This window comes from Ischnura elegans, chromosome 2, assembly GCF_921293095.1.
Source record: "Ischnura elegans chromosome 2, ioIscEleg1.1, whole genome shotgun sequence".
NCBI classification, from domain to species: domain Eukaryota; kingdom Metazoa; phylum Arthropoda; class Insecta; order Odonata; family Coenagrionidae; genus Ischnura; species Ischnura elegans.
The window spans coordinates 18,440,296-18,467,972 of NC_060247.1; the positions used below are offsets into that span (position 1 = coordinate 18,440,296).

The 27,677-nt window shown below is 40.9% G+C and overlaps 1 protein-coding gene across 2 annotated transcripts in view; it reads right to left on the bottom strand.

The window, feature by feature from the left end:
- The window catches only part of LOC124153452 (neural cell adhesion molecule 1-like), a 463,051-nt gene extending 451,753 nt beyond the window's left edge, over positions 1-11,298 (bottom strand). For both annotated transcript variants that reach the window (XM_046526608.1, XM_046526607.1), the window contains exon 1: positions 11,165-11,298. The gene's annotated coding sequence lies outside the window, so the exon portion shown is untranslated. The remainder of the gene's footprint in view (positions 1-11,164) is intronic.
- Positions 11,299-27,677: the final 16,379 nt, after the last annotated feature.

Sequence of the window (27,677 nt, forward strand, 5' to 3'; positions counted from 1 at the left end):
CAAGAGACAGAAGGCACGGATGGAGGGGGCGAAGCCTTCCCGCAAGAAACCCCAGTGAAACAGCGCCTCCTCCTCCTTCTAGACTCAGCCGAGGTTTTTATACTACGCGTCGAGTTGAGAAACAGCGGCGGCAGAAATACAAAACCGCGCTATTTATGAAAACGGTAAAAACCGAAGAATCTCACCTCCTTCTCGCTGAAGAGATGTTGAAGATGACATTTGGGAGCCTCAACTTCACTATTCGACACCTACGCCGGTGAAGTTCTCCAAGGAGTTTTGCGAATCATACACGGATGAAATGCTCCTGCTGAATCGAGTAGACTAAATACTAGAGCTCATTAAACGCTCAAAAAGGAGAAGGAAATATCAGCGTAGGTAAATGATGGCTATGGGAAAGAAAAATGATAAATGATTCTTTGACAGACTCGAAAAATTTCATTAATGTCAATTTGATTGTGATAATTTCGGATTATAAACAATAAATATAAATTTTACACGTGAGAAATTACGAGTTTCATATTTCATTACAGTTTAAATGGAGTAGTTTCAGAAATATAGCATTTCCTGATAATTTAAGTTTTTCTTGGGATTTTTCTCACAATTAACTAGCAAGCTACGGGTAAAAAAAGCGAAACATAACCTAAAAAACGAAAATTTTACTCAGCGTTTATAAATTCCCTAGTGTTAATAAAAAAACTTGGCTGTTCATATAACCTGGTAGAGGTTATTACCTTTCCATAGGTGCAAAATTTTTCCAAGTTAATCAAGGTCATTTTCAATTATATTACTTACATAAGTATTTTCCACATACAGTGGGAGGTAACTAATTCTTTCACTTATTGGTACTAATGGATATTAATACTGCGGGAAATGCAATAAAATCTTTTCTGAGATGATACCACTTAAGGCAATATGACAAAGGTATAAGTTGTAATGGTTGTAGTAGTATTAAAGTGAATGTAACATGCTACATCGAAGCCAATTTAATCTGTGCTTAACTTTTCAAATTTGAACTATAAAAAGTTCAAATAAAATTTTCCATTCAACTTTTATACATGAATTCGTGCTGCACCAAAATAAAATGTTAGGTTTTAGAAAAATATATGGGAAGACTATAAACATGTACAATCGTTCAACAGTTTCTAGAAATGAGTTTACCATTCCAAGTTCCGAGATGAGAGCATTAAGATCAGTTTCATGCACAGCTTGACTCACGCGAAACCATAATCTGTACTTCCGTTGGGACGAAAAAAAATTCTGCTGCCAACTAAATAGGCGTTAACGTTGCATGTGCGTGACATTCATCCACACGGTCAAAAATTTATGCCATGAGAGAATTTTCTGCTCATTTTTCTCAAATTTAGAGACCAACAAATCTGCTCTCTTAATATTTGAAACGTTTGCTTAAAAAATAAAAGAACAATCGTGAAGGAACAACGCGTTGAAAGTGGGGAGCTTCTGAGAAATCTTTTCCTGGCCATTGTTGACTAGCTATATTTTACAAAACTTGCACAATATACAGTGATTTAATAATTCCCGGCCGAAAGCTTTTTAAAGTACTCCCTTGAAAGTAGGCATATTTCGTATTATCTCATTAACATTCCCAAATATTTTTTTTTCAATATGTTTTACGTATGAGCAGAGGCAGAATGTTTTGCTAATCTAAACGGATATAACTTATTATTCCGTTGCAGTTAGTCCCTCTACAAAGATAAACGTTCTAAGAATAGTTCTTTCTAGCAGGCACAAAATAAAGCTCTTATCTCCGACTTGGAAAAAAAATTTGCTTCATATTTTAGTGTCACGCTGTATTAAAAGATTTTTATGTGAATTTCAACACCAATGAAAACTTCATCTTATAGATAGTTGTTGAGTAGCTATTATTTAATTTAGGGAAAGGTGACCTGGCTTTTTTTCATTTTCCTCTTTATTGCCGCCAAATAATACTTAACTTATTTCGCATCAGGGTACTGGTCCCGTAGCATAAACAAGCCATCCTCGAAAAAAGAATTTAACATTTACCCTGTAAATTTTGATTAAAATAACGATAGATTCATATGCTTCACGTAAAAAAACTACCAGATGATATCCTATGAATTTATAGATCACATAAACGTTTATCAGTTTTTTCATAACACATTAACATGAAGATTTTCAACAATTTTTATATCAATTATGCTCATCTAAGTCCAGGATTCTTAATTTTAGCAATCACTATTCTTGGAAACACAATTAACAGCCAAAGTCATTCGGCCCACTCTCTAGCTTTATAATTGCCAAATCGCGTGCAGATATCACAGAGTGTCACGGTGAAATCGTGTTGATGTCTGCCCTCGACGCATGCCGAGCGAATGAAGGGGTATTCCTACCCTCACGTGAAGTTCTCTTTTGTGATATTTCTCAAACCATAAACGAGAGAGCATTGAGCCGCCAGCTTTTTCCCAGGAGAACACACAGTAACGTCCACTTCGGTAAATAAGCATTATAACGAAATAATGCGATAGAGTCGCCGAAATTAACAATCATGACTTTTACTGATGTTAAAAATACCCGGGTCAATGCAAAGTACTCATTGTTCTTTTTCGTTGGATGGCTGATAAGAACGTACGTGACATTCTGAGAAATGATTTTTAAAGAGTAAGCCCAAATGAGTAAATACTGGTATCAAATCCGAAGATATCAAAGACCTTCACTGATGGAAGTAAACTTTCCATTTTAAGCCATAGATTGGTAAACATGTTCTAATTTTGGGAAAGGAAAAGATACTGGTCACATGATGCAATCTTGAGAACATGAAATAAATTTGCATTTTTTGGGCGTGAACTAAAAGTTTTTCGCACATTAAGCGTATAAACCAAGGGTCATTCAAATTCATTATACTAAAAAAATGGTAGAAACCAATATAGACGGGGACAGTTATAATTATTTCTTGCTAGATATAAGTAAAATACTAAGTCCGGCCAAATAATAAGCCAGAACTAGAAAAAGAAGTGGTTATTTAAATCGTTCAACGTTTGTCAAGTTTTTCGTAAATGGTTTAAAACTAAATCAAATGTTAACGAAAATAGTGGAAAGCTTAACCAACAAATGAAATGAATTAGCCAAATAAATGAATAGAGTAGCCTTAAGGCATCTAATATGCGAGCTGCGCATGCGTGATGTAAAAATAACAGTGATACATTGTTCTCGTGTTTCCTGCTGAACCCCCGCCCCCTCCAAATCGATGTTATCATCGCCAACCGCGCCTTTTTTATTTCCGCTAACGAGGACAGGTCACCCTTCTTCCTCCACCCTTCATTCCTATCCCCCTCCTCTCTCCCTCGGACATATTCCTCGATCGTTAGAAGAGAGGGACACATCTCACTCAGCCCACCGCCCAAACCAAGGATTATACGGAGTCACGTGTTCCGTTCACTCTCTCGGGGAAGACGAGGGATTGAAGGGAGCCGTGGGTGGATGACTGAAACCTATAGACGGTAAATATATGCTAGAGCGTTCAAAGAGGCTACCCAGTAATAAATACGCAGGCCAGAAGTGAAACCCTATACTTGGTTGTATAATGGGAAGTGGGAAAAGTTAGCTACGTGAACACTTTTAAAAAGATTTTATAAAAAAAACGAATACTCCTTCGTTTTGAAGAAATGAAATTTTTCAGTCGAGATCAAATACATGAAAACAAAGGCTGCATTCGCAATCTGTAAATCAGGCACCCATCAAGGATGAGGTAATCTTGGATTTTGCCATTTTAATCTTGATATCACGTCATAATCACTCTTGTTTACACTTACCTCTACAAGATCACATCACTATCGCTCGATAGGTCTTCTTGTCATCACGTGTAAATTATTTTACATTTATGCAATTTTATAGAAATTTTCGTGCTAGACCAAAAGGGAAATCAAGCTCGACCTTGCATATGAAGTCTTATCTTCTGTATTATTTCTGAGTTAAAGCTTTTTATTGGAAATATAGGCATATGCTGTAAATGGTTGGCTCTATATGCCCTCAATATTTCCGTATCAAGGCGCAATTTTAAACGAGTTATACTGCTTGACTAAATACAAAATATTCGATTTAGAGTGAGTGATTCTTCTAATTGAGGAAGAGAGGACACCCACTCCGGAAGATCTGGAAAAACTGGGAAATAAATAATATTTCTGAATATGAGTGACCGCGCTGTCTCTGAGGGCCCTGACACCTCTCATCCCCCGGAGAGGTCTCCGCCCTTTAGCGACCCGACCCACGCAATCCTAGCCGCCAAATGGCGCCATTAGCAGTGGGTGCTAGAGTGGGTGGCCCGCCGTGGTTGGAAATGAGTGCTGACCACCGCCTAATGGAGTCACTCCCGACCCTTTGCGCCCACCCACCTACCCCTGCTCTGCCGGCCCTTTCTCGATTTATCCTGTGGCTGGGCGTGATGAACACGGTATAAAAGGGACTGTTGGGAGGAGTTCACACTAGGTGTAGCCTACGAAAGTGACGGGCACTGTTACCGTAGGGGGACAAAGGGTTACTTCTCGTGAGTTTTTGGAGAAGCACACACTCCAAGTCCTAGCAGAGAGAGGTTTCTCCGTTGACATTATTTTCTTCAGCTCAGTGATATTCTCTCAAGAAGAGCAAAAAATATTATGCTGAATTTGAAAAAAAGTACTAAAAGAAAGTAGATAAGTACCATAATTCATACATTTAAAGTGCAATACCGTTATAATTACTTAAAATCCTGATAAAATTGGTATCTCACATCATTGAAAAAATCCGTGTGACATTAAGAGGCTAAATGTACAAAAGTTCACTAAGTATCGCCTTCATGCAATATTAAATTTTATACGTAGTGTGTGTACATATACCACCCTCTAGATGGGCACTTTTAATAATATTTTCTTCTGATATTTGGAACTGAAATGTCTCTTTGTACCGCACTAAGTCTCTTTTATAGTCATTTTGATAGTTTCTATGACAATGAAGAGCACTATTTTTAATTCCATCATGCGTTTTATGTAGCAAAAACCACAATTTTGTATCGTCTGCGTAAACGTTATTTCAACTCAAACCTTACCCGCGCAATGCTTATCAAGCACTCTGTGCTTTACAATTTGATCATATGCCCTAAGTGCTCGTGCGGGAATCATTCACATCGTCTCGCGAACTCGGCGAGAAATATTTGATGGAAATACAGGCGAAGACAGAATAGCGGAGTGCTGATAACTAAGGGAGGCGTATGGAAAGAGAATGCGAAATTGGTTGGTGCGGCTGGTCTCGCTTGGAGGAAATGGATGAAGAGACATCGCTGTGAGGACGACTCAGGGACAAGGAAAAATAAAACGGGTCGAAGCGATCTCAAGTGGATGAAAGGAAACTTGAGAGCTGAAGGATTTGCGTGCTTAAGGAAGAGCGGTGCATTCAAAGCACATGAGTCGTTGCATAAGTAAAGCGAATTTAGGAGGCGGCACTACGACGGGATTTTGTTGTGCGCAAGATCTTCCCCTGAAGGAGACTTCGAAAGTCTTCATCGTTTTGTCTCCTGCATTCCCCGGGTCCACTTTCAGGAAACGGCCATTCCTGGGCGAAACACTTTGGCATTCTCCCTGCGTTTCTCAAGATCTTGCACATTTGTTTAACCTCTATAGTTTTTGGGTGGATCCTATTTCATTTGAATTTTAAAGCTATCTATTGCAGCAGAGAATTCAACTGGAACTTAAATATCAAATACCGGTGAACAAATTCAAGCCATAACATGTCTGCAAATAAGGCATATCTGTTGACTGGGATCGTGGCGTATGAAAAGAAGAATAATCATCTTTCAATGTTATGGTATCCATCATATATGTTTACTAACTCAAGTTTTCCTAAGCTGATATTATTCCGCAGCAATAATAATAATTAAATTCCACTTGCAAAAGAAATAAAAAGGAGCAGCCTTTAAAGATATGGGAATTGCGTAAAAAAATAAGCAATACATTATCATGATATCAATCAATTGAAATAAAGGACGGCTAAACCTAATATAAAATTGCGATATGGACCTATGAATTCCATTTTGGCAAAGATCAAGTGTTGTTCATCGATAGTTTATGGGCTCAAACTACTTTTGCGTCTTCGTATAATCTAGATATACCGAAAGCGATGTGATATTTCAGGATCTATCTGGAGAGGTAAGGTCTTACAGAAGTGGGAAACTTGCCTCCCTGTCCCCAACACGTAAAGTTACGTGCCCAAAAGTCCAGTAATCCTTATCTCGCCCGAGCCTTCAATAGCTTTTTTTACAATTTTACAAACAATTTAACTTTGCCACTATCCCTTAAAACCGCAATGAAAACTAAGCAGAAATTTCGTCATATTATTCACTAAACTCAAATAAGAGATAGGTACTGCAAAACATTTGAATACGGTGGGATCTATCGAAAATGTATTTTTTTTGTGACTAGAGGAGCATGAAAAATTGAAGTAATCGTAATCACAACACTGAAATAATAATTAATTAAACCATTGAGTATAATGCATGAACAGCAGTTCAAAAGAGTTTTTTCGCTAAAATGTCCTGATTTTGCATCGATAAGAACATAATATTGCTATAATATAGCTTTCCTGCAAAGCATACATAAATTCTCTACAATTTTTCAATCTGGATAATACTTGCTCTTTCTATCGTAGAAATTAATTGCTCAAAACGTTTAAAGTTTAGAGTTTATGAGGTCGTGGATGACCGAGAGCAACGAATGATTTGTTAAAGTTTAACTAAACTTTATTTATTAAGTGACTTTACAGCAATTTATTTACTAAACCTACGAACCAGATAATATTATCTGGTAAGTGAAGTTCTAAACCATGGTTGCTGATGATGAGATGGGACTAAATTGTCGAAATATAAAAGTTATGGGAGGAATAGTTCGTAAAATGTTATCGAGAATAGGAAGGACAATGAAAATCTCAATTCAGCAAGGATATCTCCTTCTAGGAGCACGTCTCTGGTAATATTTCGATTGAGGAATTCATTGGTAATAGGTTATATTCCAAAGTAATAACCGATGAATCCCAGCCACGCATTATGATTGAAAAAGAAAATTCCGAATTACCTCTCGCGCTACCAAATCTCTCGCCACCGGGCTCATATCCATCATTACTCTTTCCTGGCAAGGGTTCAAGGATCGACCATCTTGTCCTCACAGAATTACGAGACCTATACCTTGGTGGAATTAGAAGGAAGGATAGACAATGAGTGGGCAAAAACCACCTAAATAAAGCTTTACTCGCACCGCACGAATATAGGCTTCTAAGTTATGATACAGACCCACGAGTTATGTAAAAAAATTCTCTACCATCTGGAATTCTTGATGTGATGGTTATAATGCCTTCAGCGTGATACTAACAGATGCTGGAGTCAGGTATCCATGCGTCCTAAGGTAGAATAGGTACGGCAATTAACTTCGGACCTAGAATAATTTCTTCTTATCAAATATTATCTTATTTATCCCCAAAGGACACAACTCACAGGGGGGTAAGAAAAAACACTAAGATATAAATAAACTGTGATGGAAATCGGTGAAATTGAGGGCTTCAATAAATCAATCGTGGGAATGTAGCTCCGTCCATACATTCACATAACTATGGAAGGCCTATGTTATTAAAGTCAGCTCTATATTACATATTTTCTTATATGCCCCGCTCCTGAAGCAATAACAACACTACAGGCTAAAGAGTAAGGTTATGGTACGTTTTGGGGCGAGGTGTGTTCTATACTTTTTGAGCTGGTTATTGCTTCTTTAAAGCCTCTAGTAATCCTGGTACTGGACATTACGTCAACATATTCCAATTATTTTACCGAAAAACCATTGCTTCAATGAATATATATTACTCTTATCATCATCATTTTTTGTATTAATACCAACTTTACTAAGTTTATTGGATGTTAAATATTTACTGCGTAGTTTCTGTGATTACCTGCGTAATATTCACTAAAAATTCTCCATTCAACTCCTTCGCAGTCAAAACCTAGCACTGAAGTACTTCCATCGCCATATGCATAAGACTGGCCTTTGTGCTCTTCCGTCTGCGATGAAATTTTGACGGATCGTACTGAAATTTTATTTTCCTTGCCCTTTCGTTTGAATTGCCGATAAAATCTTCCACTGCACACTTGATACGAGGGCTATGGACTGGGAAAGCGGGGAAAACAACGCTTCGGACGTTGAACTTTCCCGACTGAGAGTATTTCACTGCATATCGCGCAATAGTATAGCTCAGAGGAGTGAGACACGGGTGTTAGACAAAAATAAGCAATGACGAAGTGAATTTTTAAAAGAAAATTTATAAAGGGTGGAGGAATACGACGAAGTGTTAGCAGAAACATCCGTTACTGCTAAATTAGGCGAAGAGATTTTGAATATTTAACCCCAACTCCATGGCGACTGTTGTACCTCACGTACTCAACACGTTAGCAACAACGAAATTTCGCACTCATTGCCTGCCACTAACAGATAAGAGCTAAACGGGGCTGGGACAACGATTAAGAAGATAGCCCTTCTGAGACAGAACTGAACTTTAAGACGTTCAAGTCAAGCAATTTAGTAGTTCTCAGAGTTTCCACCGGGGATATTACCTCAGTGAATGCCGACTTATTTCATAATGTTCTTAAGTAAGATAAAGATGAAGATGATATTATTTTTTATTACAACGAACTTTAGTTCACAAATCACTTACTTAGGTGCGCAGTCTCTGAGAGGACCTTTTCAGAATCGTTATACAATCCCTGCCTTAGTTTCGGCAGCTATTTTGGTCCCACGCTATTATTTAAAGCGCAAATGCATTTGTAAATTTTAAGGAAATAGACCAAAATGCACACACGTCCTTCAAATACTGAGAAATTGGAGGCACAGCATAAGACGGATTGCGTATAATGTAATGTGATGATTTGAAATTAAGCGCCGACGCTTGGATTTTACCAGCAAAGGAAAAATGAATAGGTAGACATGGATTTGCGCTCCATTCAAAACATCAGTAGAAAAAATAAACGAACGCCACTCTTCTTAACTTCATCACTAAACAATGCAGTGCTATCAAAAAAAGTACATTACTTATCTCCAGGTAAACTTTCTCACAAAATTGACTAAAACGCGTTATAGACTCACGAGGAAAGCAAGTAATGCAAAGCATATAGATACGTAAAAACAGTACGAATTCGCAATCGCTGAACTTCATTTTGCCTCCATTCGTGATAAAAAATGGTAGTGAGCTATGCAATGACCTATAAGTAAATAACTCCATTACACAAATCACCACAGTTTAAACTTTTTGGGTACTGTAGGTGAAATTATTTTCATATATTTACCGAAATAGTATGCCGAAAATAAAGCCATAATGTGACAGGTATAAAACAGCCAGCATTGCAGGCTGAGAGAATACTTAAAGGAAAGAAAATGCATAAAAAATTCCACACACACACACTGTCCTCGCACAGAAGGTGACAGCATTAAAGTGACCATAAGCTGGATTCAAAAATGACGGAAAGAGTTCAAATCAGTCGACGTGGTACATTGAACCCGACTGCAGTCAGCCTAGGGAGCCAAATGGATGCAAATATATTCGGGAAAAAGAGCGCGAGGATCCGCGGAAACACGAATGCGGGACGACGGAGGATTTTGGTGCGTCAGTGAGGTTCGGACGTGATTGGCGCGAGGTCACGACAGGAGGCGTGCCATTGGACAAGCGCTCCGGGGCGACCTCTGTCCATCCACTCGTGATCGGCTGACGTGCGTTGCCGTCCGTTTCTCTTTTGTTCCCACCATCCCACCCCGAGCCCGACCTAGACAGATCCGATTCTGCTCCATCGGCTTCCTGCAGAATTTTTTCGCAGGCCGAGCGAGAGCATACCGCGGTAGGTTCATTCATCTCTACTTTTTATTCTCTTCCTCCGCCTTTTTTTTTTAGATATGCCCAATGGCTTATGAATACGCCGCCCGCGTTTTCCGATATCGGGGCAGCATTGGGCAGAGGGAGAGGGGGGCTTTTTGCCCCTGAGGTGGTTTGGACGCAGGGAAAAGCAGGGAGGTTTCGTCTCCCGAAAACATTTCGTTTTCAGACGAAAGGAGGGGGGATTATTTTCCAAAACATCTTTCGAGAGACGGGAGCAAGAGAAAGGGAAGGAAAGAGTAGCAAATTCCACGCGAATATTAAAGGTTTTACCATTTGACCTAGATTACCTTCTATGTAAAATTATAAGTCTGCAGTTGATTTTAGCTCATCAAAATTGGAAGGAAAAGGAATACTTTTCATCTCCTGATGGCATTTGATTGGGGAACACATTATTCTCTATGTGTACCGCGCTATTATTTTTCATGAATATCAAAAACTGAAATAAAAAGCATTAGAAACAGACTGCACATAGTAGTTTAAGGTAGATAATCATTTAGACGTTTATACTCCAACTGGGGAGGTCAAATTGCTGCAAAGAATATGTCTGCTAGCTATGTAGCTTGATTCTTAGGATTCCTTAGACATGATGAGCAATTTCTTCTCCTCTACTTACTTAATGCATCGACTTGAATATTTAATTAATCAACCCACACTAAGCAATATCTGAGTGGGAATTCACAAAAGGGGAACAAGAAGGGAAGTATGAGTAAATTTTTCTTACCTCCAGCCTCCTATATAAGGGCAATTCACTCTTATCGAAATGTATGCCATTTCTCCCTTTACAATGACATTTCTACAGATTTTTAGGAAAAAATGTTCTAAACTCATGAATTAATTTTTTATGATGCATTATGAAAGTTGAAGGGGCATAAAATTTTTGTTAAATAATGAGACAACAAAAGCCAATACCCACTAATCCCGCTAAGGACGATGAGGGAAATTTTGGAAAGGGAAATTTTGCGGAGCACCTAAGCTGATAGATCGGGAGAAACAAGAGACTCCAATATATTTCCTTCCCATAAAATAATTTAGAAGTTTAAACTTTATCCGCCGATAAATGAAAAAGAATACTACTGGAAAAATTATTTAAAAATTATAAATTAATACCAACTTATGGTACACAAACAATCAAGAATTTGCACCACAAAGATGTTTTAGCTGGGCTATTCTGAAGATTTTAAATTGGTATGCATCGAATAATTTGGCATTGCAGACGGGAAGAAATGTAGAAAAAAATGTCCAAATTAGTACTCACCGGGATTGTTAACTTTGCATGGAAGGATGACTGTGGATCCGGTAACCACGCGAAATGTCTCTCCGGAAGTGACGAACGTTGGCTCTGGCTTGGCGTCCAAGTTGCTCACACTGTAGTCCGAATTGGCAACGGCTGCCGCTGAAAAGAAAAAGAAGTGAAAGATTAGTAGAAAATTTTCCATTTGGTCAACGAATTACAAGCATATTTCACCCCGGGTAATTTCTGTGTGAGATAGATACGGCCGTCATTTAAGAAACTGCATGCAAATAGTAAGGATATTTCTCCATTTGCATGAAGTAAAATCAAACCATGCTGATGTAAAGATAAATTTGGGAACTAGTAAATAAAGAAATTGAATCAGATTGAAATTCTGTTTAAATAACATCCACGGGAGATAAGAAGGGTTTTTGATCGTAATCTATTCACATAATTGTATATCATCATGTACTATTCTATATGCTGTAAGGGAGAAAATGAAGAAAATCGATTAAAATAGCGAAACACATTTATTTATAAGTTACTAACAAATAGAATGCAAGTGTTAATTACTGCATTGCTATGATATGTATCAATTTTTCATAAGACAAATTATGACATTTTTACCATTGACATGTCTCCCCAAAATATGGTTAATGTACCTACTGGTAAAATATTCACCTATATGGGGACAAGATAGTATGAGGTTGGGAATACTATATGCAGGGAAGCGAAACTCATTTCAAATCAGAAAATGAAATAAATTCCGTAATTGAAAAATTAACATGAAAGGTCACACAAAACACTGAAGTTTTTATGAAAGACGAACTACAAGTCGCATTAGTGGCCTCAGGTGAAGCTTTGAAAATAATAATGAATGCAAGGAATAGGATGATCGTAATTCAAAGCGAAAATACCTGTCAATATAATATGAAGAAACATCAAAACCTTAGGTTGACTCATCCCAATATTACATTCAGAAGAATAAAATCAGCCTAGGACTGTTATGTGCCAAGTGCCGAGCTTATTTTGGATGAAAGATTGAGAAGAAAAAATGAGAACCTTTGAAGGGCCAGAGGGTTTCGGGAGACGCCGGGGACTGGTTTTCACGACCTGACTTTTATGAGCAAAGCGTTGGAGGATGAGAGAGAGAATCACATCACAGGGAGGACAGGGGAGGGCAGGAGCTGGGAATTGACGGCATGGCAGCGAGGACGGAGTGAATAAATTCGGCAAGATAAGGATGAAATAGATGCCAGTGTGCGGTTGGCGGGAAAAGCACGGATTGACGGATACTCGTGCACCGCCTCGGAATGTTTGCATCAAAATCCGCAGAATATTCAGTCCTAGGAACGCATGAGGTATGCGAAAAAAACTCGAGATACGTATTGAAAATCATACGGGCGCAGGGAAGAGGTTACTCTGGTAAAATGCAACGAGGAGGTCAACCGTTTTTAACGCCACCTGGCTGAAATATTTTTGACGGAAAGGATGAAAAAAAAACCGAGTTACATATTAGACGAAAGAAGAAGGAAGATGAAAGAAAAGTATTTGGAAAGGCACTCTAAGACAGGCTGGACAACTGACAGTGAATATCTTGAAGCCCAATGTTGTACAAAAGAATAAAATAATGTGAAAATAATGGCAGTCATAAGTGCGCGTTTAAAATAGCTTTATGTTCCATGTATCCATGTATGCTTGAGATTTGCAAACGCCCATAGTTGGTCTATGGTTGAAATAACCATCTACCGCACTAAAGTTATGCGAATAAAATATATCAAATGTCTTGAAATGGGTTTCAAAATGTATTCAAAGAATATAAAACTTGAAACACATACCATAAGTTACTTTGCAGCTGCGAAATTTTCCAAAACACTTTACATTTTATAATTTCATTTTATACGTCACAGAAACGTTACAGTATATACTGATGAATACCTTAAAAATTAACTATAAAAACTAGAAATTAAACTGTATTCACCTGCTTGGAGGGGATTTTCACTCTAAAAATTAAATATATACTTTGTAAAATAACCAAACTAATATTCCAAACCAAGTCAATTTTGATTAAGGATTACAACCTTAAATAAAGTTACCAATTTTTATTTCCTTTATGCAATATTCAAGGCAATATCAGACTATTGACACGAAAAAAAATTTATCTCTAAAGGTAAAATTTAAGGATGACGTTTGAGTGCGCTTCTTTTGGACACCGTTTATAGCTTGCATCCAGGACTCGTGGATACATAATGATTTATTTTGCTGATTCTAGCTAGATTTCTGTAATCCATAGGTCCACGTATTTCGCCGCAAACAGAATTTACGACTTCAAAACACCAGAGCTCTAGCCCATTAACTCAATTTCAAGGGGACCTTGAAAGAGTAGGCATCAACGTTTCTTCGGGAAACATTTGGCAGTAAACCTAGGTGAATTTCGTTGGTGCTATTTCTTGGCAAAGGGAGCGTTTTGAGGGGAAGCGAAGTATTCGGACGCTGTAGGTCACGTAGGGAATTGGGGCATAGAACCGACGTCAACAGAAATCCTAGCGAAGGGGCCTTCTATCGAGGCAAATGCGAAAAGTCATCTTACGCACAGAGGCTGAATAAACAGTCCTTCGAACAGAAACATGCATCTCAGAACTGTAGCTGCTATGTATTTTTGTCGTTAAAAAGACACTGTGTTTATAGTTTTTATTCAATTTCGCAGAAATATTTATGTGCGAGAGTTACCCAGAAATTAATGCACCACATTTTTTTCTTCGACATTTATTTATTGCAATGAGAATTACACATACGAAAGAATGACGTGTCAGCTACATACCCTATTTTTTCACGTGATCTCCGTCCCTTTCCATGGCCGTCTTCCCACGTGAAACAAGGGCTTGTTTACCCTGCTGGTACCAATCCTTGTTCTGACCAGGGAGCAATATCTTTACTGAGTGAATCAACTCCTTGCTGCCCTCAAAATGTCTTTCACGAATGGTATCCTTTAATGGGCCAAACATGTGGAAGTCTGAGGGAGCCAGGTCAGGGATGTAGAGTGGATGAGGGAACACTGTCCAAACCTATTTTTCCATCGTGCGGGTGACTCCCGTATAAGTTATCACCGTGGCTAGTCCCGGTATACTTAAAACTATTTTTCCATGTTTGTATCAGTCCTCAAACTTGTGTGGGGCCGAGTGTTATGGGGTTCAGTCAAAATACTCCTGGGCTGGTACGGCACCGAAGGCGCGGGAAGCATCATATTTCTCGACTGATTAACAGATTCAGCACCAACTGACAAGTCTTAATGCGTCTGTAATCGCAAATGGCAACATCAGCTCGCTGCAACATGTCAGATGTGACAGCTGCGGATGGTCTCCCCAACCACTGCAAATCTTGGAGCACCGCAAAACCGCTTTCTGATGACCTTCTCCTTCGAGCCCAGTGACTACCTGTACTTCCTTGGTGAAGAGTTCTCGGGATCGCCACCGGGTCAGGAACTCCATATCTGCCAACGTTTCGATGTCCGACTCGGTCATCGTCGGACCGAGTCGGACATCGAAACGTTGGCAGATATGGAGTTCCTGACCCGGTGGCGATCCCGAGAACTCTTCACCAAGTCCATTCGCCGGGAAAGAACGAAATCTTTCTTAACTGTACTTCCGTTGACAGCATGTGCTCCATAGGCTTTGCACAAACGTTTGTGAATATTTCCCACAGTTCTCTGCAGTGAGAAATTGAATGACGGCACGCTGCTTGTAACGCATCGTACATCACTTACGGACATTATTTTGAAACGGTAGCTACGCTACCTGTTGGAAGAGCCAGAATTTTTGCAAGCGCATCAATGAAACTTCACACAATGCATGCGTAACTTTTCGAATTCGCACCACTGTTGTCGGCCGAGAAAAATATTGTGGTGCATTACATTCTGGAAAACCCTCGTATATAATAATTTCAGATTAAGTAAAAACCCTCGTATATAATAATTTCAGATTAAGTAATTTTCAAAGTGGATGCTCAAAGAGCATTACCTACAGTAAAAAGAATGAGCTTTAAAATTTTACTTATAAAGAAGTCTAATGGTTAGTAGGCACTTTATTGAAATGGCCTCAACTATTCTCTGTCAATAACAAATCTAATTTAAAAAAATGCAGTAATACAATCCATTGATTAGCAATCACTCGTAACTTAAACATACTTGGTAATACTTGCTTCCACTTCAATGAAATACCACTAATACTCATCAAAAAGTGAAAAATGTACACAGAAATTAAAATTAAAACCGAGTAACACGGATTTCAGGCAACATATTATAAAAAAATGATATTCCAGCGCAAGGAGAAAAGAGCAATTGGAGAGTTAGGTGCTGGAATCGCGCGTCTGAATGATACCGATAACATGTGTGCTCGAGTAAGGAATGCTCAAAGAGCAGGACTGCATTTAATGCACGGGAGGGAAACGGCGATGGTGGGGAGAAAGAGGAGCGAGACAATGACGAGGGTTAAGGACGTGGTTTAATGGGTGGGCGAGGATGGCGGTGGTGGACGAGGGAAGCTGGTGCGACGTCCGTGGGATTACGTGAGAAGGTGCTTGGCAGAGTGTGTGCACACACAGGGAGAAGGTAGAGGACGAAAGCGTTAGGAGGTACAAGAACTGTGGTATTAAAGGGTTGATTCCTAATAGGCGACGCGGTAGGAATGCGCATGGGGCTGTTAACTTTTTGTATTGCGCGTGGGGACAGGGTACGAGTATGGAAAGTTGCTTCTCTCAAGGGGCGGCTCTCACACACGAGGGCCGATTGCCAAATGAGGCAACCGGACGCCGGTGTTGACATGGGCTGTATAGCAGAGAACGAAACGATTCAGCCTCGAATATAATAAAGGGTGGGCCTTTGGCCGTGCGGACGATATACCTGGCGGAGCGTTTGTTAAGTTTCGTCGGAATGGTGGCACGCGTTCGAGTTTAGGGTCTTACTTGGTCTAACACTGGAGTAAACCCCTCCATGGTGTTATGTTTGCTTTTGGTATGGAATTCTTCACAAAAAATTAGAGTAGCGTCAATAATAATATTTTTACTCACCTTATTTTGTGGGGTTGTCTTCTCAAAATTTGATTAAGTTATTTTATAATTTTCCTTGATGAAATCATATTTTTTAAATGCAACTTTGTGGCACAAGGTATTCTCTGCATAGAAAAACAGAAAATTTTATTTAAAAAAATGGAAACCTTTAGTTTGCTCTTCCTTGGCAGAAAATCTACATCGATTTTCTTTACCCTTCAGCTGTTAAGCAGGTATTTTTTCTTCCGACACCTTAAGGGGTTGAATAAATAGTTCCATAAGAACGAGACTGTACTAGCTGAATTCGTCAAATAAAAATTTGAGGCAGAACTCCTCTTCTAGGTGAATAGGAATAGAAAAACTCACCACCACCACGAAACTGATTTGAGCACAATAGCCCTTAAAAAAAACATACACGAGTAATCCCTTTCAAGCTCAATTTATAGTTGTCAAAGGCACAAAAAAACTTAGATTAAAATGGTGCCACTTAGTAATTTATTATTGAATCAATCATTGGATCACTTGTTTTAATGTGAAGTATTAAAAAATACTTAGATAACTTGACAAATAAAAAAACAAATATTTGGAATAAAATAAATCGAAAGGGCTCGCACCATTATAAAATATTCTCCATGCCATCAATGGTAGATGATTTATGATCTGTAAATGACTATCGTGGATATAATCGTGCGTAGCAAATTGGAGCAAATTTCACAGAATCCTGAACGTCACCAGCTCAAACAAATAAGCCCAGAATTTTAGAGGCGGGCGCTGGATCGTGGGCACTTATAAGGCCGCCTACGTGGGCGCTTGCACCGAGGTAACGAAATCATTCCATTAATTTCGCCACGAGCGGAATATTGCGGCCTCGATAACTGCTGTATCGAAGTCGGCCACTCCTCCCCCGCAAAAACCGCCACAATCACACGACGCCGCGCACAGCTCATCCGCGATCTCGCTAAGGGCACTCAATTTCACGAGAGTCAACAGCCAGATCATTTCCCATTCATACAGCGAATGACCCCGCTCACGCAAAAAACAAACAAAGAATAAATGATAAACCTGCCCCACCTCCAACGTAACTACGTCACCTGCCAAGCTACCAACTCGCAAAAAACTCTCCAGTCTCCCCCCTCTTTTAAATAGGTGGGACAGCTATACTGCTGCCACCTATCGGGAGAGAGAGGGAGGTAGGAGAAGAAAAAAAAGCGAGCGAGCCTTCCGAGAGACACATGCATTCTTAAACGGAGGGAATATAGCTGGCGCTCTCTTCCGGCCCGGCCGCCGTTGGGGCCTTTTTGCCGACGGGAAGTTCGTCCACGAGTTTCAGCCCGCAGAGCATTTTTCGTCCTTCCCCCCCGTCGTGCACCGGAAGCGCCATAAGACCATCCCTTCCCCTCTTACCTCTCTCCTGGCTCCATAAAGCCTACCCGTCCCACCTATAAGGTCGGCGCACACCGAATGCGACGCTAACCGAGGGACATATTTGCCTCCCATATTTGCCCGTCTTTGTTGGCGGCGAAGGTTGGGCCCTTGCCTGCCAGACCGAAGATCACTGATTCAACTACAGCCTACTTAGTTTGCTTCTATCTTGGGTATGGATGTTTCTTATCAACTGTTGGTACTATCTGCCAGTCCTTGCATGAAAATGCCTACTTTGTTGATGGTTCGGGGCTAGGAAGGTAAATAAAAAAATAAAAGTCTCTATTACATAGTTAGCTTTTAAATCTAAAGCTGTGAATGAAAAAATGCGACTTTTGATCAACTCAATTTCATCTTTTCGCTCAGCTTTTACAGTGAATCCGCAATTCCGATTGCAACCTTCTAAGTACGAACTAACTGCTAAAGTTAAGTGGGAAATCCTCGTGGCATTTCATGTGCAAGGACGTAAGTGGCTGTGAAACCAAGAGAACCGGATTTAGAGGTAGTAAACTAGCAAAAGGGAGAGGGAATATACTTCCTCCGATTTTTCTTCTCAGTTTTACTTAATGTAACACCGACTTAGTTTTACAATCGTCAGCAATGGTTTTTAGAGCTCTAAGGATGCGAGGAGCGTTATGTGATCTCTAATAATAGTCAATTCTATTCTGAGAGGACATGATTACAAAACTTCACTACCAATATTCAGCAATCAAAATTTAGTATTGCATAAAAATTGGAGAATTCGTGAGTTGAATTTTTAATAAACTTTTTTGTTAATGAGAATGTTTAATCTACCTGAATTCGAGCGCAAAGTAATTAAGAATTCAATCAATAACTTTTTGTGGCTTAGAGGTATTTGGTAAGTTACCACTGACTTCCAGTAATTATCAAACTGCAACTCCTTTTTAAGACTGCAATTACTTATAACTCCTTAATTTACCGAGAATTGGATCATTTTTTGATGTAGCAGATTCCTGGCCGAGCTACTTAGGACAATTATTATAATATATCTGCGTACAAAACACAATATGGGGAATAATGAAATAATGGAAATTTCAGGAAAGGCTTTTTGGGAGATGTTATAGTACTTCCCAAGTGTGATGCACTAGTATTAACACCAGTGGAGAGCAAAATAAATTGCGAGGAACCCAACGAAGTTATTTATTTTCCAAATTATATAGGAAAATCAATAAGCCCATTAATAAAAGAATTATTTTGTGCTCCAATTTAATTTGAAAATATTCTTACATTCAATTCTATTTTGAAATGTCATCGGGAAAAAATAATTTACATCATTGATGTCTTTCAAGATGCGGTAGACGTTTGCCTAGAAAACAAGTCACCTATTACGGAAGAACCCTTGCCCAGCATCAAATGTGGCGGCATGAAAACTGGTGCCTCCCTTGACCCCAACACCCCCCCCTGCCCCGCGCCCGAACCCCAGCTCGATATCCCGGGCGACTTAATCGCCGGAGAGGAGGATCGCACAGTGGACGCTAACGGCCAAAGACGCAAGGTTATTTTTGGTGCCGCCGGGCTCTTTTCCTTGCGGCGAGGGGGCCGGAATGCATTTAGAGGTGGACTGGTGAAGGCGAGGTTTAGGGCGAGAATAAACGATGTGGAGGACTACTCTCTCGCGTAGGGGGTGGGGTGGAAGGGGTTGGATAAGGGAGGGGTTAGTGGCTTTGCGAGAGGTAGTTAGATGAGGGCTTTTAAGAAGGCATGAGGGCGAAAGTGTACGAGAGCAACTTCAAAAGACTAAGCGGGAGGAAGGGAGGGATGAAGACTGTGGGGATCATTCATGGCGAGGACGTCCAAGGACGAGAAAGGAAATTATGAAGGAAATGAGATACATGCAGAAAATTGCGGAAGAGATGAAACGGAGGGGTGGTGGTTTGGAATGAGAAGATAACCTTTTCCTCCGAACACCGTCCGTTGTGCATTAAGTTTCTTGGGGTGAAAAACCGCCTACTATAATTGTTGCACTTTGAGACATGAGAATGCATGGATTGGATGGGTTACTTGAATTCCTATGGGTAACACTGTTGTGAGAAGGATTTAAACTACCACTATTCAGGTCATGTGAGCATAAGGGAGGAAGAAATCCTTTCAAGGTTCATCACCATATCTTTTTAACTAACAAAACATACTCGCCTGTCCCAAAACTTGGGAGTGATAAGAAAAAAGGAATTTTTTATCTGCACCAAGATGGAAAGATGCTATTTATGGGAAAAACTGAACACTGAATACAGCTAGAAGAAAAAGTCAAACGAAATTGATAAAATAATGGAGATAAATGTGTTTAGATACCTATTTGAACCACGCGCGCGAGTAATTATACATTATTATTAATAAGCGTCAGTTAAGCTAAGTCACTGAACCAAGCATTTTAAGTTAAAAACCTTAAACAAGAGAATTAAACACTAGTTACATCATACTTTAATGATGTTTTAACCTTAGAAAACGTGCAGCTCTCCCTATTGTGAGATAAATAGTAGGTAGAACCGTAAAAAAGGGGTCAATTTTCATTTAAGAACATGCAGCCCCACTCACTCTCACGAATGACACTGTAGAAGTCGGGAGAACCCGAGTTCGTTCAACTCCCATTAAGAGACGTCGCTGTGTCTGCGAATGAATCTGCAAAAGGAAGTCTCCATGCGAGAGAACCCAGTGAAAGAGAGTGAAAAATAATTTCCACGGGGCAACGGACAAGTCTTCGGATCACCAGATCGAACATGAACCGTTTGACACTCCGCGCAGCCTTTCGCCGTTTTACACCGTTTCGCCGTTTGATCGTGAATAACTACCCACCCATGACGATTGAGAATATAAACGCTCCCGTGAAGGGATTCGATTCGTGACATTCACTTCGCAGCGAACTGTTCAATATTTTTGTCACCTGTTTAAGGCTTACGTGAGGAAAGTGTTTCAAATTGTCCCCGACAACAAACGTGTTCCCTTGCAATATAAAGTTCCCTTTTTATGGCCCGCCTTGCCATAAAACTTATGATAATGTACTTGAAATTTAGTGGAGACATTATGGCGACGGCCCCGACGATATTTGGATGAAGGGCCAATAAAATGAATTGAGGGATTCTGATGGAGAGTAATTTGGAAGAAGGGGAGAAGTTTTGATGATTAAGGTTACATTATCAAGAAAAACTTGCGTAGTGGTGTTAATTTATTGTTCATAATTTCCATTGGTATTGGGTGGAATTTTCAGAAATATCATAAATGAGAATAAGTTAGGTTTTATTGCTGTCTCATTAAAAACTTTACTACCGCTCGTGATTTTTTGTAAGAACTATATGATTTTTTTATGAAACTCGAATTCACTTCCTTTATTTGAGTTTAATTTTTGGATCAGTCGTAAAAATAGACTGATGTGGATTTAGAAGTTATTAATGGATTGATGAAGTATGAATACCTTCAAAAATATTTGAGACACTATCCGTGCAGCCGTAGGAGCCCACGGCTCCTTAGTTGTCACGGGATCTCTCACTTGAGTAGTGCCTAAGTCGAGCCAAAACCCATTCATGTCCAACATAATCTACCTTGTTGCAACTTGATTTATTGTTCACCCAAAAATATTTATCTTGGTGAAAATAATCGGGAAAAATTGTAAAACAATTATAATTGTTAAAGTAAACTTTTCACTAACTCAAAAGTGGCATTCAATAGGATTATTTCATGATTTGAAGCATTATAAGCGCAAAATAAAAATAAGTTTTTACGGTAAAAAATATATATTTCCGAAAAATCTAAAAACTATGATAAAATAAATTTATAAAATCTTTACCCAGAATGCTGTGAAATATATCATAACTGAGATAGTTACACCATAACTTTTAACAAGTAAAGTGATTGATGCTTTCGATATACCTAATATTTATCGGCAGCATAAGGTATAAAAATCTGTTGACAACACACTGGATAATGTCTAGACTATGCAGGGAAAGACACAATCTCTAATTAAAGTGAACCCGAGTCTCTCAAAGATTTCGGCATGAAATTCCTCTTCGATTCACGAATTCAATCGCCTTTTAAATGGCTGTTTTTTCTAGAAATAGATTGTTTCGTGTTTTAATAATTTTTACTTGAAAGCACCAAACATGAAAGCGAAGTATAAATGATAAATATAAAATCTTTACACACTTATAACCATGATGAGCTTCAGACTCGTGAAAATCAACGATAGAAAAATATTTCAAAATATCACTAAAAATAGGGATATGAAAATAACTGTGAAGCATCGAAACAACAAAATGGAAAAAGTGAAAGAAAATACCGTGATTCAAACCAGCCAGCAAAGGAACAAACCTCAATCCTATGGCCGTCGGAGAAAAAAGCCTCAATTCCGACATATGTCGACAGTGCAAGGGGTGTTGGAGATAACGAACGAACGCTTATGACCCGCGAAGAATTACGCAGTTTTCAGGTCGTCAATTTTTAATTATTACAGATTTTTCCGTGCGCTGCTGGAAGGCGCTCTGAGGGCGAAGACTGCAGGGAGGGAAGCTGAAACCGAGAGAAAAAGAGGAAGATTTTACCTCGGAGCTCGTAAGGAAATAATGGCACCGGTTTTATTTCAACCAATGGGAAAATTTAATTAAAATTCCATTAAGGGAGGGAAGAAGGGAGAAAGAGATGGGGAGAGAGTGAGAGGATGCAGGGAATGGTTGAAAGAAAGGACGAGAGATATAGATGGCGTGGGAGGAGAAAAGCTGAAGGAGGGAGAGAGTGATGAGGAGTTAAGAAAAAGAGCTGGAGGGAGGTTGGCGGTGAGAGGGGTTAAGAATAAGCAGGGACAGCAAGTCTGGGGGAGTATGAAAGACACGGTGGGGCAGCAGACGGGCTGAGGGAGTCCCGAAATAATGAGGATGGAGACCAAAGCCGAGGGAAAAGGCGAGTGGCAAGAGAGGAGGAGCGACATTCTTTAAGGGGAGTGGGAGGCTCAGAAGTCTGTTCAAACGAAGAAAATTAATTTATTCTTAATGCGGATATAAAATGAACACCTCTCGAAAGGTTGGGTCGCGCGAACGTTTTCCGGGGTGAAGGAAGGGAAGTGGTGAGAAAAACAGGTCTTCTCCCGTTATAGAACGAACGAAACTGCGTGAAGAAACTTGATGAGAGGATGGGGGAAAATCCACGAGAAGTTATCCACGCTTGAAGTCCAGGGAAGAAAGAGGAAAGGGAACCCTGGTCAGGTCTCGTGGGGAGCGGAGGGGGATGTTGTCGTGAAAAATACCGGAGGAGAGTATAATAACCTTTACGTTCACGGTGCGAGGAGGTGGAAAGGGAAGAGTGAGACAGAGGTTTCGGAGGCGGAACACGCACGAGGAACTCGCAATCCTCCCTATTCAGATTACATCTCCCTCTCATAATTCTATCCCCAGCCCAACAGTCCCCCACCGATACACAAACCAGAGCTCGCGTTAATTTAAAACTGGTCAAAACAAAAGCGAGGAAAGGCAGGGTTAATGGGAAAAAATGAAGAGCCAGCGAGAATATTCGAATGAGATAAATATATGCACAAGAAAACCTCAAGGCACGGGGACAGATTAAAGAAAATTAATGGGGTGGCCAAGGAGATATTGGAAGCCTTCCTTATTTTTACTCCTCGAGACATCCAAAGGTAGTGTTTAGAGAAGGAGAGAGGATGATGTAAATAAGGAAGCAACAAGAAAAAAAAGAGATAAAGGGTACGGGATCCAATTTCTCCATATTTCCGGTGCAACCGCGTCGGTTTGTTGGTGATGACAACAGTTTCGCTGGCACTGCTGCCAGCGTCTTCAGGTCGAAGATGATGCCGGTCCACGATTTTCGTCCTCCTTATATAGGGGGTCAGTCCCGCCAGTTGTGGCTGCCGCTCTCCTATTGGTCCGCCTAATGAGCCTCCTCCAATGGGCATCCAGATGGTAGCCGTCGTCTCTGTTAAAATTGTCCGTCCGGGCTATCTCAATGGATTCGCGGATGAGTCTGGGAAAATATCTGCCTTCTTTCACTATTATCCTGGCGTCGTCAAACTTAATGTCATGTCCCGGGGTCCAGGCGTGCTCCGATATGGCAGACAGCTGGAATTGCCTGTTTTTCGTTGCCCTTCGGTGCTCTTGCATCCGTATCTTGAGTGAACGGCAAGTCTCACCGATGTATGCTTTTCCACATGAGCAGGGGACCTTGTAAACACCTTCATGAAGGTCGTGCTGTAGTCTATCTTTGGCTGTGGGCAGCAAGTCACCAATTTTTGTCGTACAGTTAAACCTGGTGGTGATGCCGTGCTTTTTCAGGGCCCTGGCAATCCTTTCGGTGGTCCCTGAGACGTAGGGAATGACGGCCCAAGCTCTTTCGTCTTCCGTTTTTTCACTTGAAAGTGGTTTTCTTTTAATGGTCCTTTTCAGGGCCGAATCCGGGTAGCCATTCTTTTTCAATGCTGCAATTAGATGTTTCTCTTCTTCTGCCAGCGACTCAGCATCCGAAACGCGGTGGGCCCGGTGAAAAAGTGTATTTATCAAGGATGCCTTTTGCACAGGATGGTGGTGCGAGGCATAGTCTAGATACCGGTCCGTATGCGTGGCTTTCCGATACACAGAATGCCCGAGGTGACCGTCACTCCTTTTCTTTACCAAGACGTCCAAAAAAGGTAGCTGGCCGTCTTTCTCTAACTCCATGGTGAATTGTATATCCTTGTGTTGGGAATTCAGGTGCAGTAGGAATTCCTGTAGATTTTCCTTGCCGTGGGGCCAGATGATAAAGGTATCATCCACATATCGAATCCAAAGGGATGGTTTGTGCTTCGCAGAGGCCAGTGCCTTTCTCTCAAATTGCTCCATATACAGGTTCGCTATCACTGGTGACAAAGGCGAACCCATTGCTGCGCCTTTTATCTGCTCGTAGTAATTATTGTTCCACAGAAAATACGAATTCTCAAGGCAATATTGCACTAAGGACGGGAAATCTTTAGGCAATCCAACTTTTGTGAGTTCTTTGATAATATCTACTGAGTCTTTAACGGGGACACGGGTGAATAGCGAAACGACGTCAAAACTGACTAAGAGGTCGTTCTTAGTAATGGTGGTGCTATTTAGGATTTCAATGAAATGGCCGGAATTCTTCACAAGGGACTCAGTCTTTCCCACAAACTGTTGCAATGATTGAGAGAGATACTTTGATAAGAGGTAAGTGGGGGCACCGATTTGACTCACTATAGGTCGCAGTGGAACTCCTTCCTTGTGGATCTTCGGTAAACCATATAATCTTGGTGGTTTTGCGGCACGTGGTATGAGGTTCCGCTGCGTCTCCTGAGGGATGGATGACCTCTTGATGAGTTCCTTCACTTGTCGCTCTATCCTGGTGGTAGGGTTCGATTTCAGCTGCTGATATGCAGGATCGTCCAGAAGTTGGGAGATTTTTTCGTTGTAGTCCTTTCTGGTCATGAGAACGGTTGCGTTGCCTTTATCCGCTCTCAGTATGATGAGACTCTCATCGCTCTTGAGTTTTGACAGAGCTTCCCTCTCTGCAGCGGATAAGTTTTGCTTAGGTGGTCTAGCAGTGCGGAGAATGTGAGAGACATCCTCTCTTATTTCAGCGGCGTCATCTTTTGGGAGCTTCCTAATGGCAGATTCAACCTCCGTGATGATCCTCTCCTTAGGTAAATTCTTGGGTGCTATGGCGAAGTTATGTCCTTTAGATAGCACTGAGGTGGTAGCGTCGTCTAGTACTCTCTCGGTCAGGTTAACCACAGATCTATCCCGTAGATGTTGATCTGAAGGGTGTTGCCTGTTGTGCAACTTGTCGAACTTCTTTATCTGCGTCTTTCGGGCAGTTATTTCCACGTTTTGAGATGTGAAATAAGTTATCTTCTCAATCTTGTCCCAATCGGTTGCATTCAATGAGCTGCTCAACTGTAAGTGAATCTTGTATAGTTCTTCGGAGCAGCGGTGGAGTGAGAGGCGAGTATGATGCACGCGTTCCCTAAGCAGGGCCTTGCTGGCTCGAAGCAAGATCCTTTTGGCAGAACTCGTTTTCAGATGATGACTTATTTCCACACATACAGGAATCGTGTCCGTGTCTCGGCAGCGAAGAAGAAAGGCTAAGGAAGACAAAAGCCTTCCTTTCTTCCCCCTCAATTTCTCAAATCTTCTGATCAGCCTGTCCACATCCTCCCCGTAGAGGCTTACAATGTGACTACGTAGATTTCCGCGGTGTTCAGGTTCCAATTTCTCCATATTTCCGGTGCAACCGCGTCGGTTTGTTGGTGATGACAACAGTTTCGCTGGCACTGCTGCCAGCGTCTTCAGGTCGAAGATGATGCCGGTCCACGATTTTCGTCCTCCTTATATAGGGGGTCAGTCCCGCCAGTTGTGGCTGCCGCTCTCCTATTGGTCCGCCTAATGAGCCTCCTCCAATGGGCATCCAGATGGTAGCCGTCGTCTCTGTTAAAATTGTCCGTCCGGGCTATCTCAATGGATTCGCGGATGAGTCTGGGAAAATATCTGCCTTCTTTCACTATTATCCTGGCGTCGTCAAACTTAATGTCATGTCCCGGGGTCCAGGCGTGCTCCGATATGGCAGACAGCTGGAATTGCCTGTTTTTCGTTGCCCTTCGGTGCTCTTGCATCCGTATCTTGAGTGAACGGCAAGTCTCACCGATGTATGCTTTTCCACATGAGCAGGGGACCTTGTAAACACCTTCATGAAGGTCGTGCTGTAGTCTATCTTTGGCTGTGGGCAGCAAGTCACCAATTTTTGTCGTACAGTTAAACCTGGTGGTGATGCCGTGCTTTTTCAGGGCCCTGGCAATCCTTTCGGTGGTCCCTGAGACGTAGGGAATGACGGCCCAAGCTCTTTCGTCTTCCGTTTTTTCACTTGAAAGTGGTTTTCTTTTAATGGTCCTTTTCAGGGCCGAATCCGGGTAGCCATTCTTTTTCAATGCTGCAATTAGATGTTTCTCTTCTTCTGCCAGCGACTCAGCATCCGAAACGCGGTGGGCCCGGTGAAAAAGTGTATTTATCAAGGATGCCTTTTGCACAGGATGGTGGTGCGAGGCATAGTCTAGATACCGGTCCGTATGCGTGGCTTTCCGATACACAGAATGCCCGAGGTGACCGTCACTCCTTTTCTTTACCAAGACGTCCAAAAAAGGTAGCTGGCCGTCTTTCTCTAACTCCATGGTGAATTGTATATCCTTGTGTTGGGAATTCAGGTGCAGTAGGAATTCCTGTAGATTTTCCTTGCCGTGGGGCCAGATGATAAAGGTATCATCCACATATCGAATCCAAAGGGATGGTTTGTGCTTCGCAGAGGCCAGTGCCTTTCTCTCAAATTGCTCCATATACAGGTTCGCTATCACTGGTGACAAAGGCGAACCCATTGCTGCGCCTTTTATCTGCTCGTAGTAATTATTGTTCCACAGAAAATACGAATTCTCAAGGCAATATTGCACTAATGACGGGAAATCTTTAGGCAATCCAACTTTTGTGAGTTCTTTGATAATATCTACTGAGTCTTTAACGGGGACACGGGTGAATAGCGAAACGACGTCAAAACTGACTAAGAGGTCGTTCTTAGTAATGGTGGTGCTATTTAGGATTTCAATGAAATGGCCGGAATTCTTCACAAGGGACTCAGTCTTTCCCACAAACTGTTGCAATGATTGAGAGAGATACTTTGATAAGAGGTAAGTGGGGGCACCGATTTGACTCACTATAGGTCGCAGTGGAACTCCTTCCTTGTGGATCTTCGGTAAACCATATAATCTTGGTGGTTTTGCGGCACGTGGTATGAGGTTCCGCTGCGTCTCCTGAGGGATGGATGACCTCTTGATGAGTTCCTTCACTTGTCGCTCTATCCTGGTGGTAGGGTTCGATTTCAGCTGCTGATATGCAGGATCGTCCAGAAGTTGGGAGATTTTTTCGTTGTAGTCCTTTCTGGTCATGAGAACGGTTGCGTTGCCTTTATCCGCTCTCAGTATGATGAGACTCTCATCGCTCTTGAGTTTTGACAGAGCTTCCCTCTCTGCAGCGGATAAGTTTTGCTTAGGTGGTCTAGCAGTGCGGAGGATGTGAGAGACATC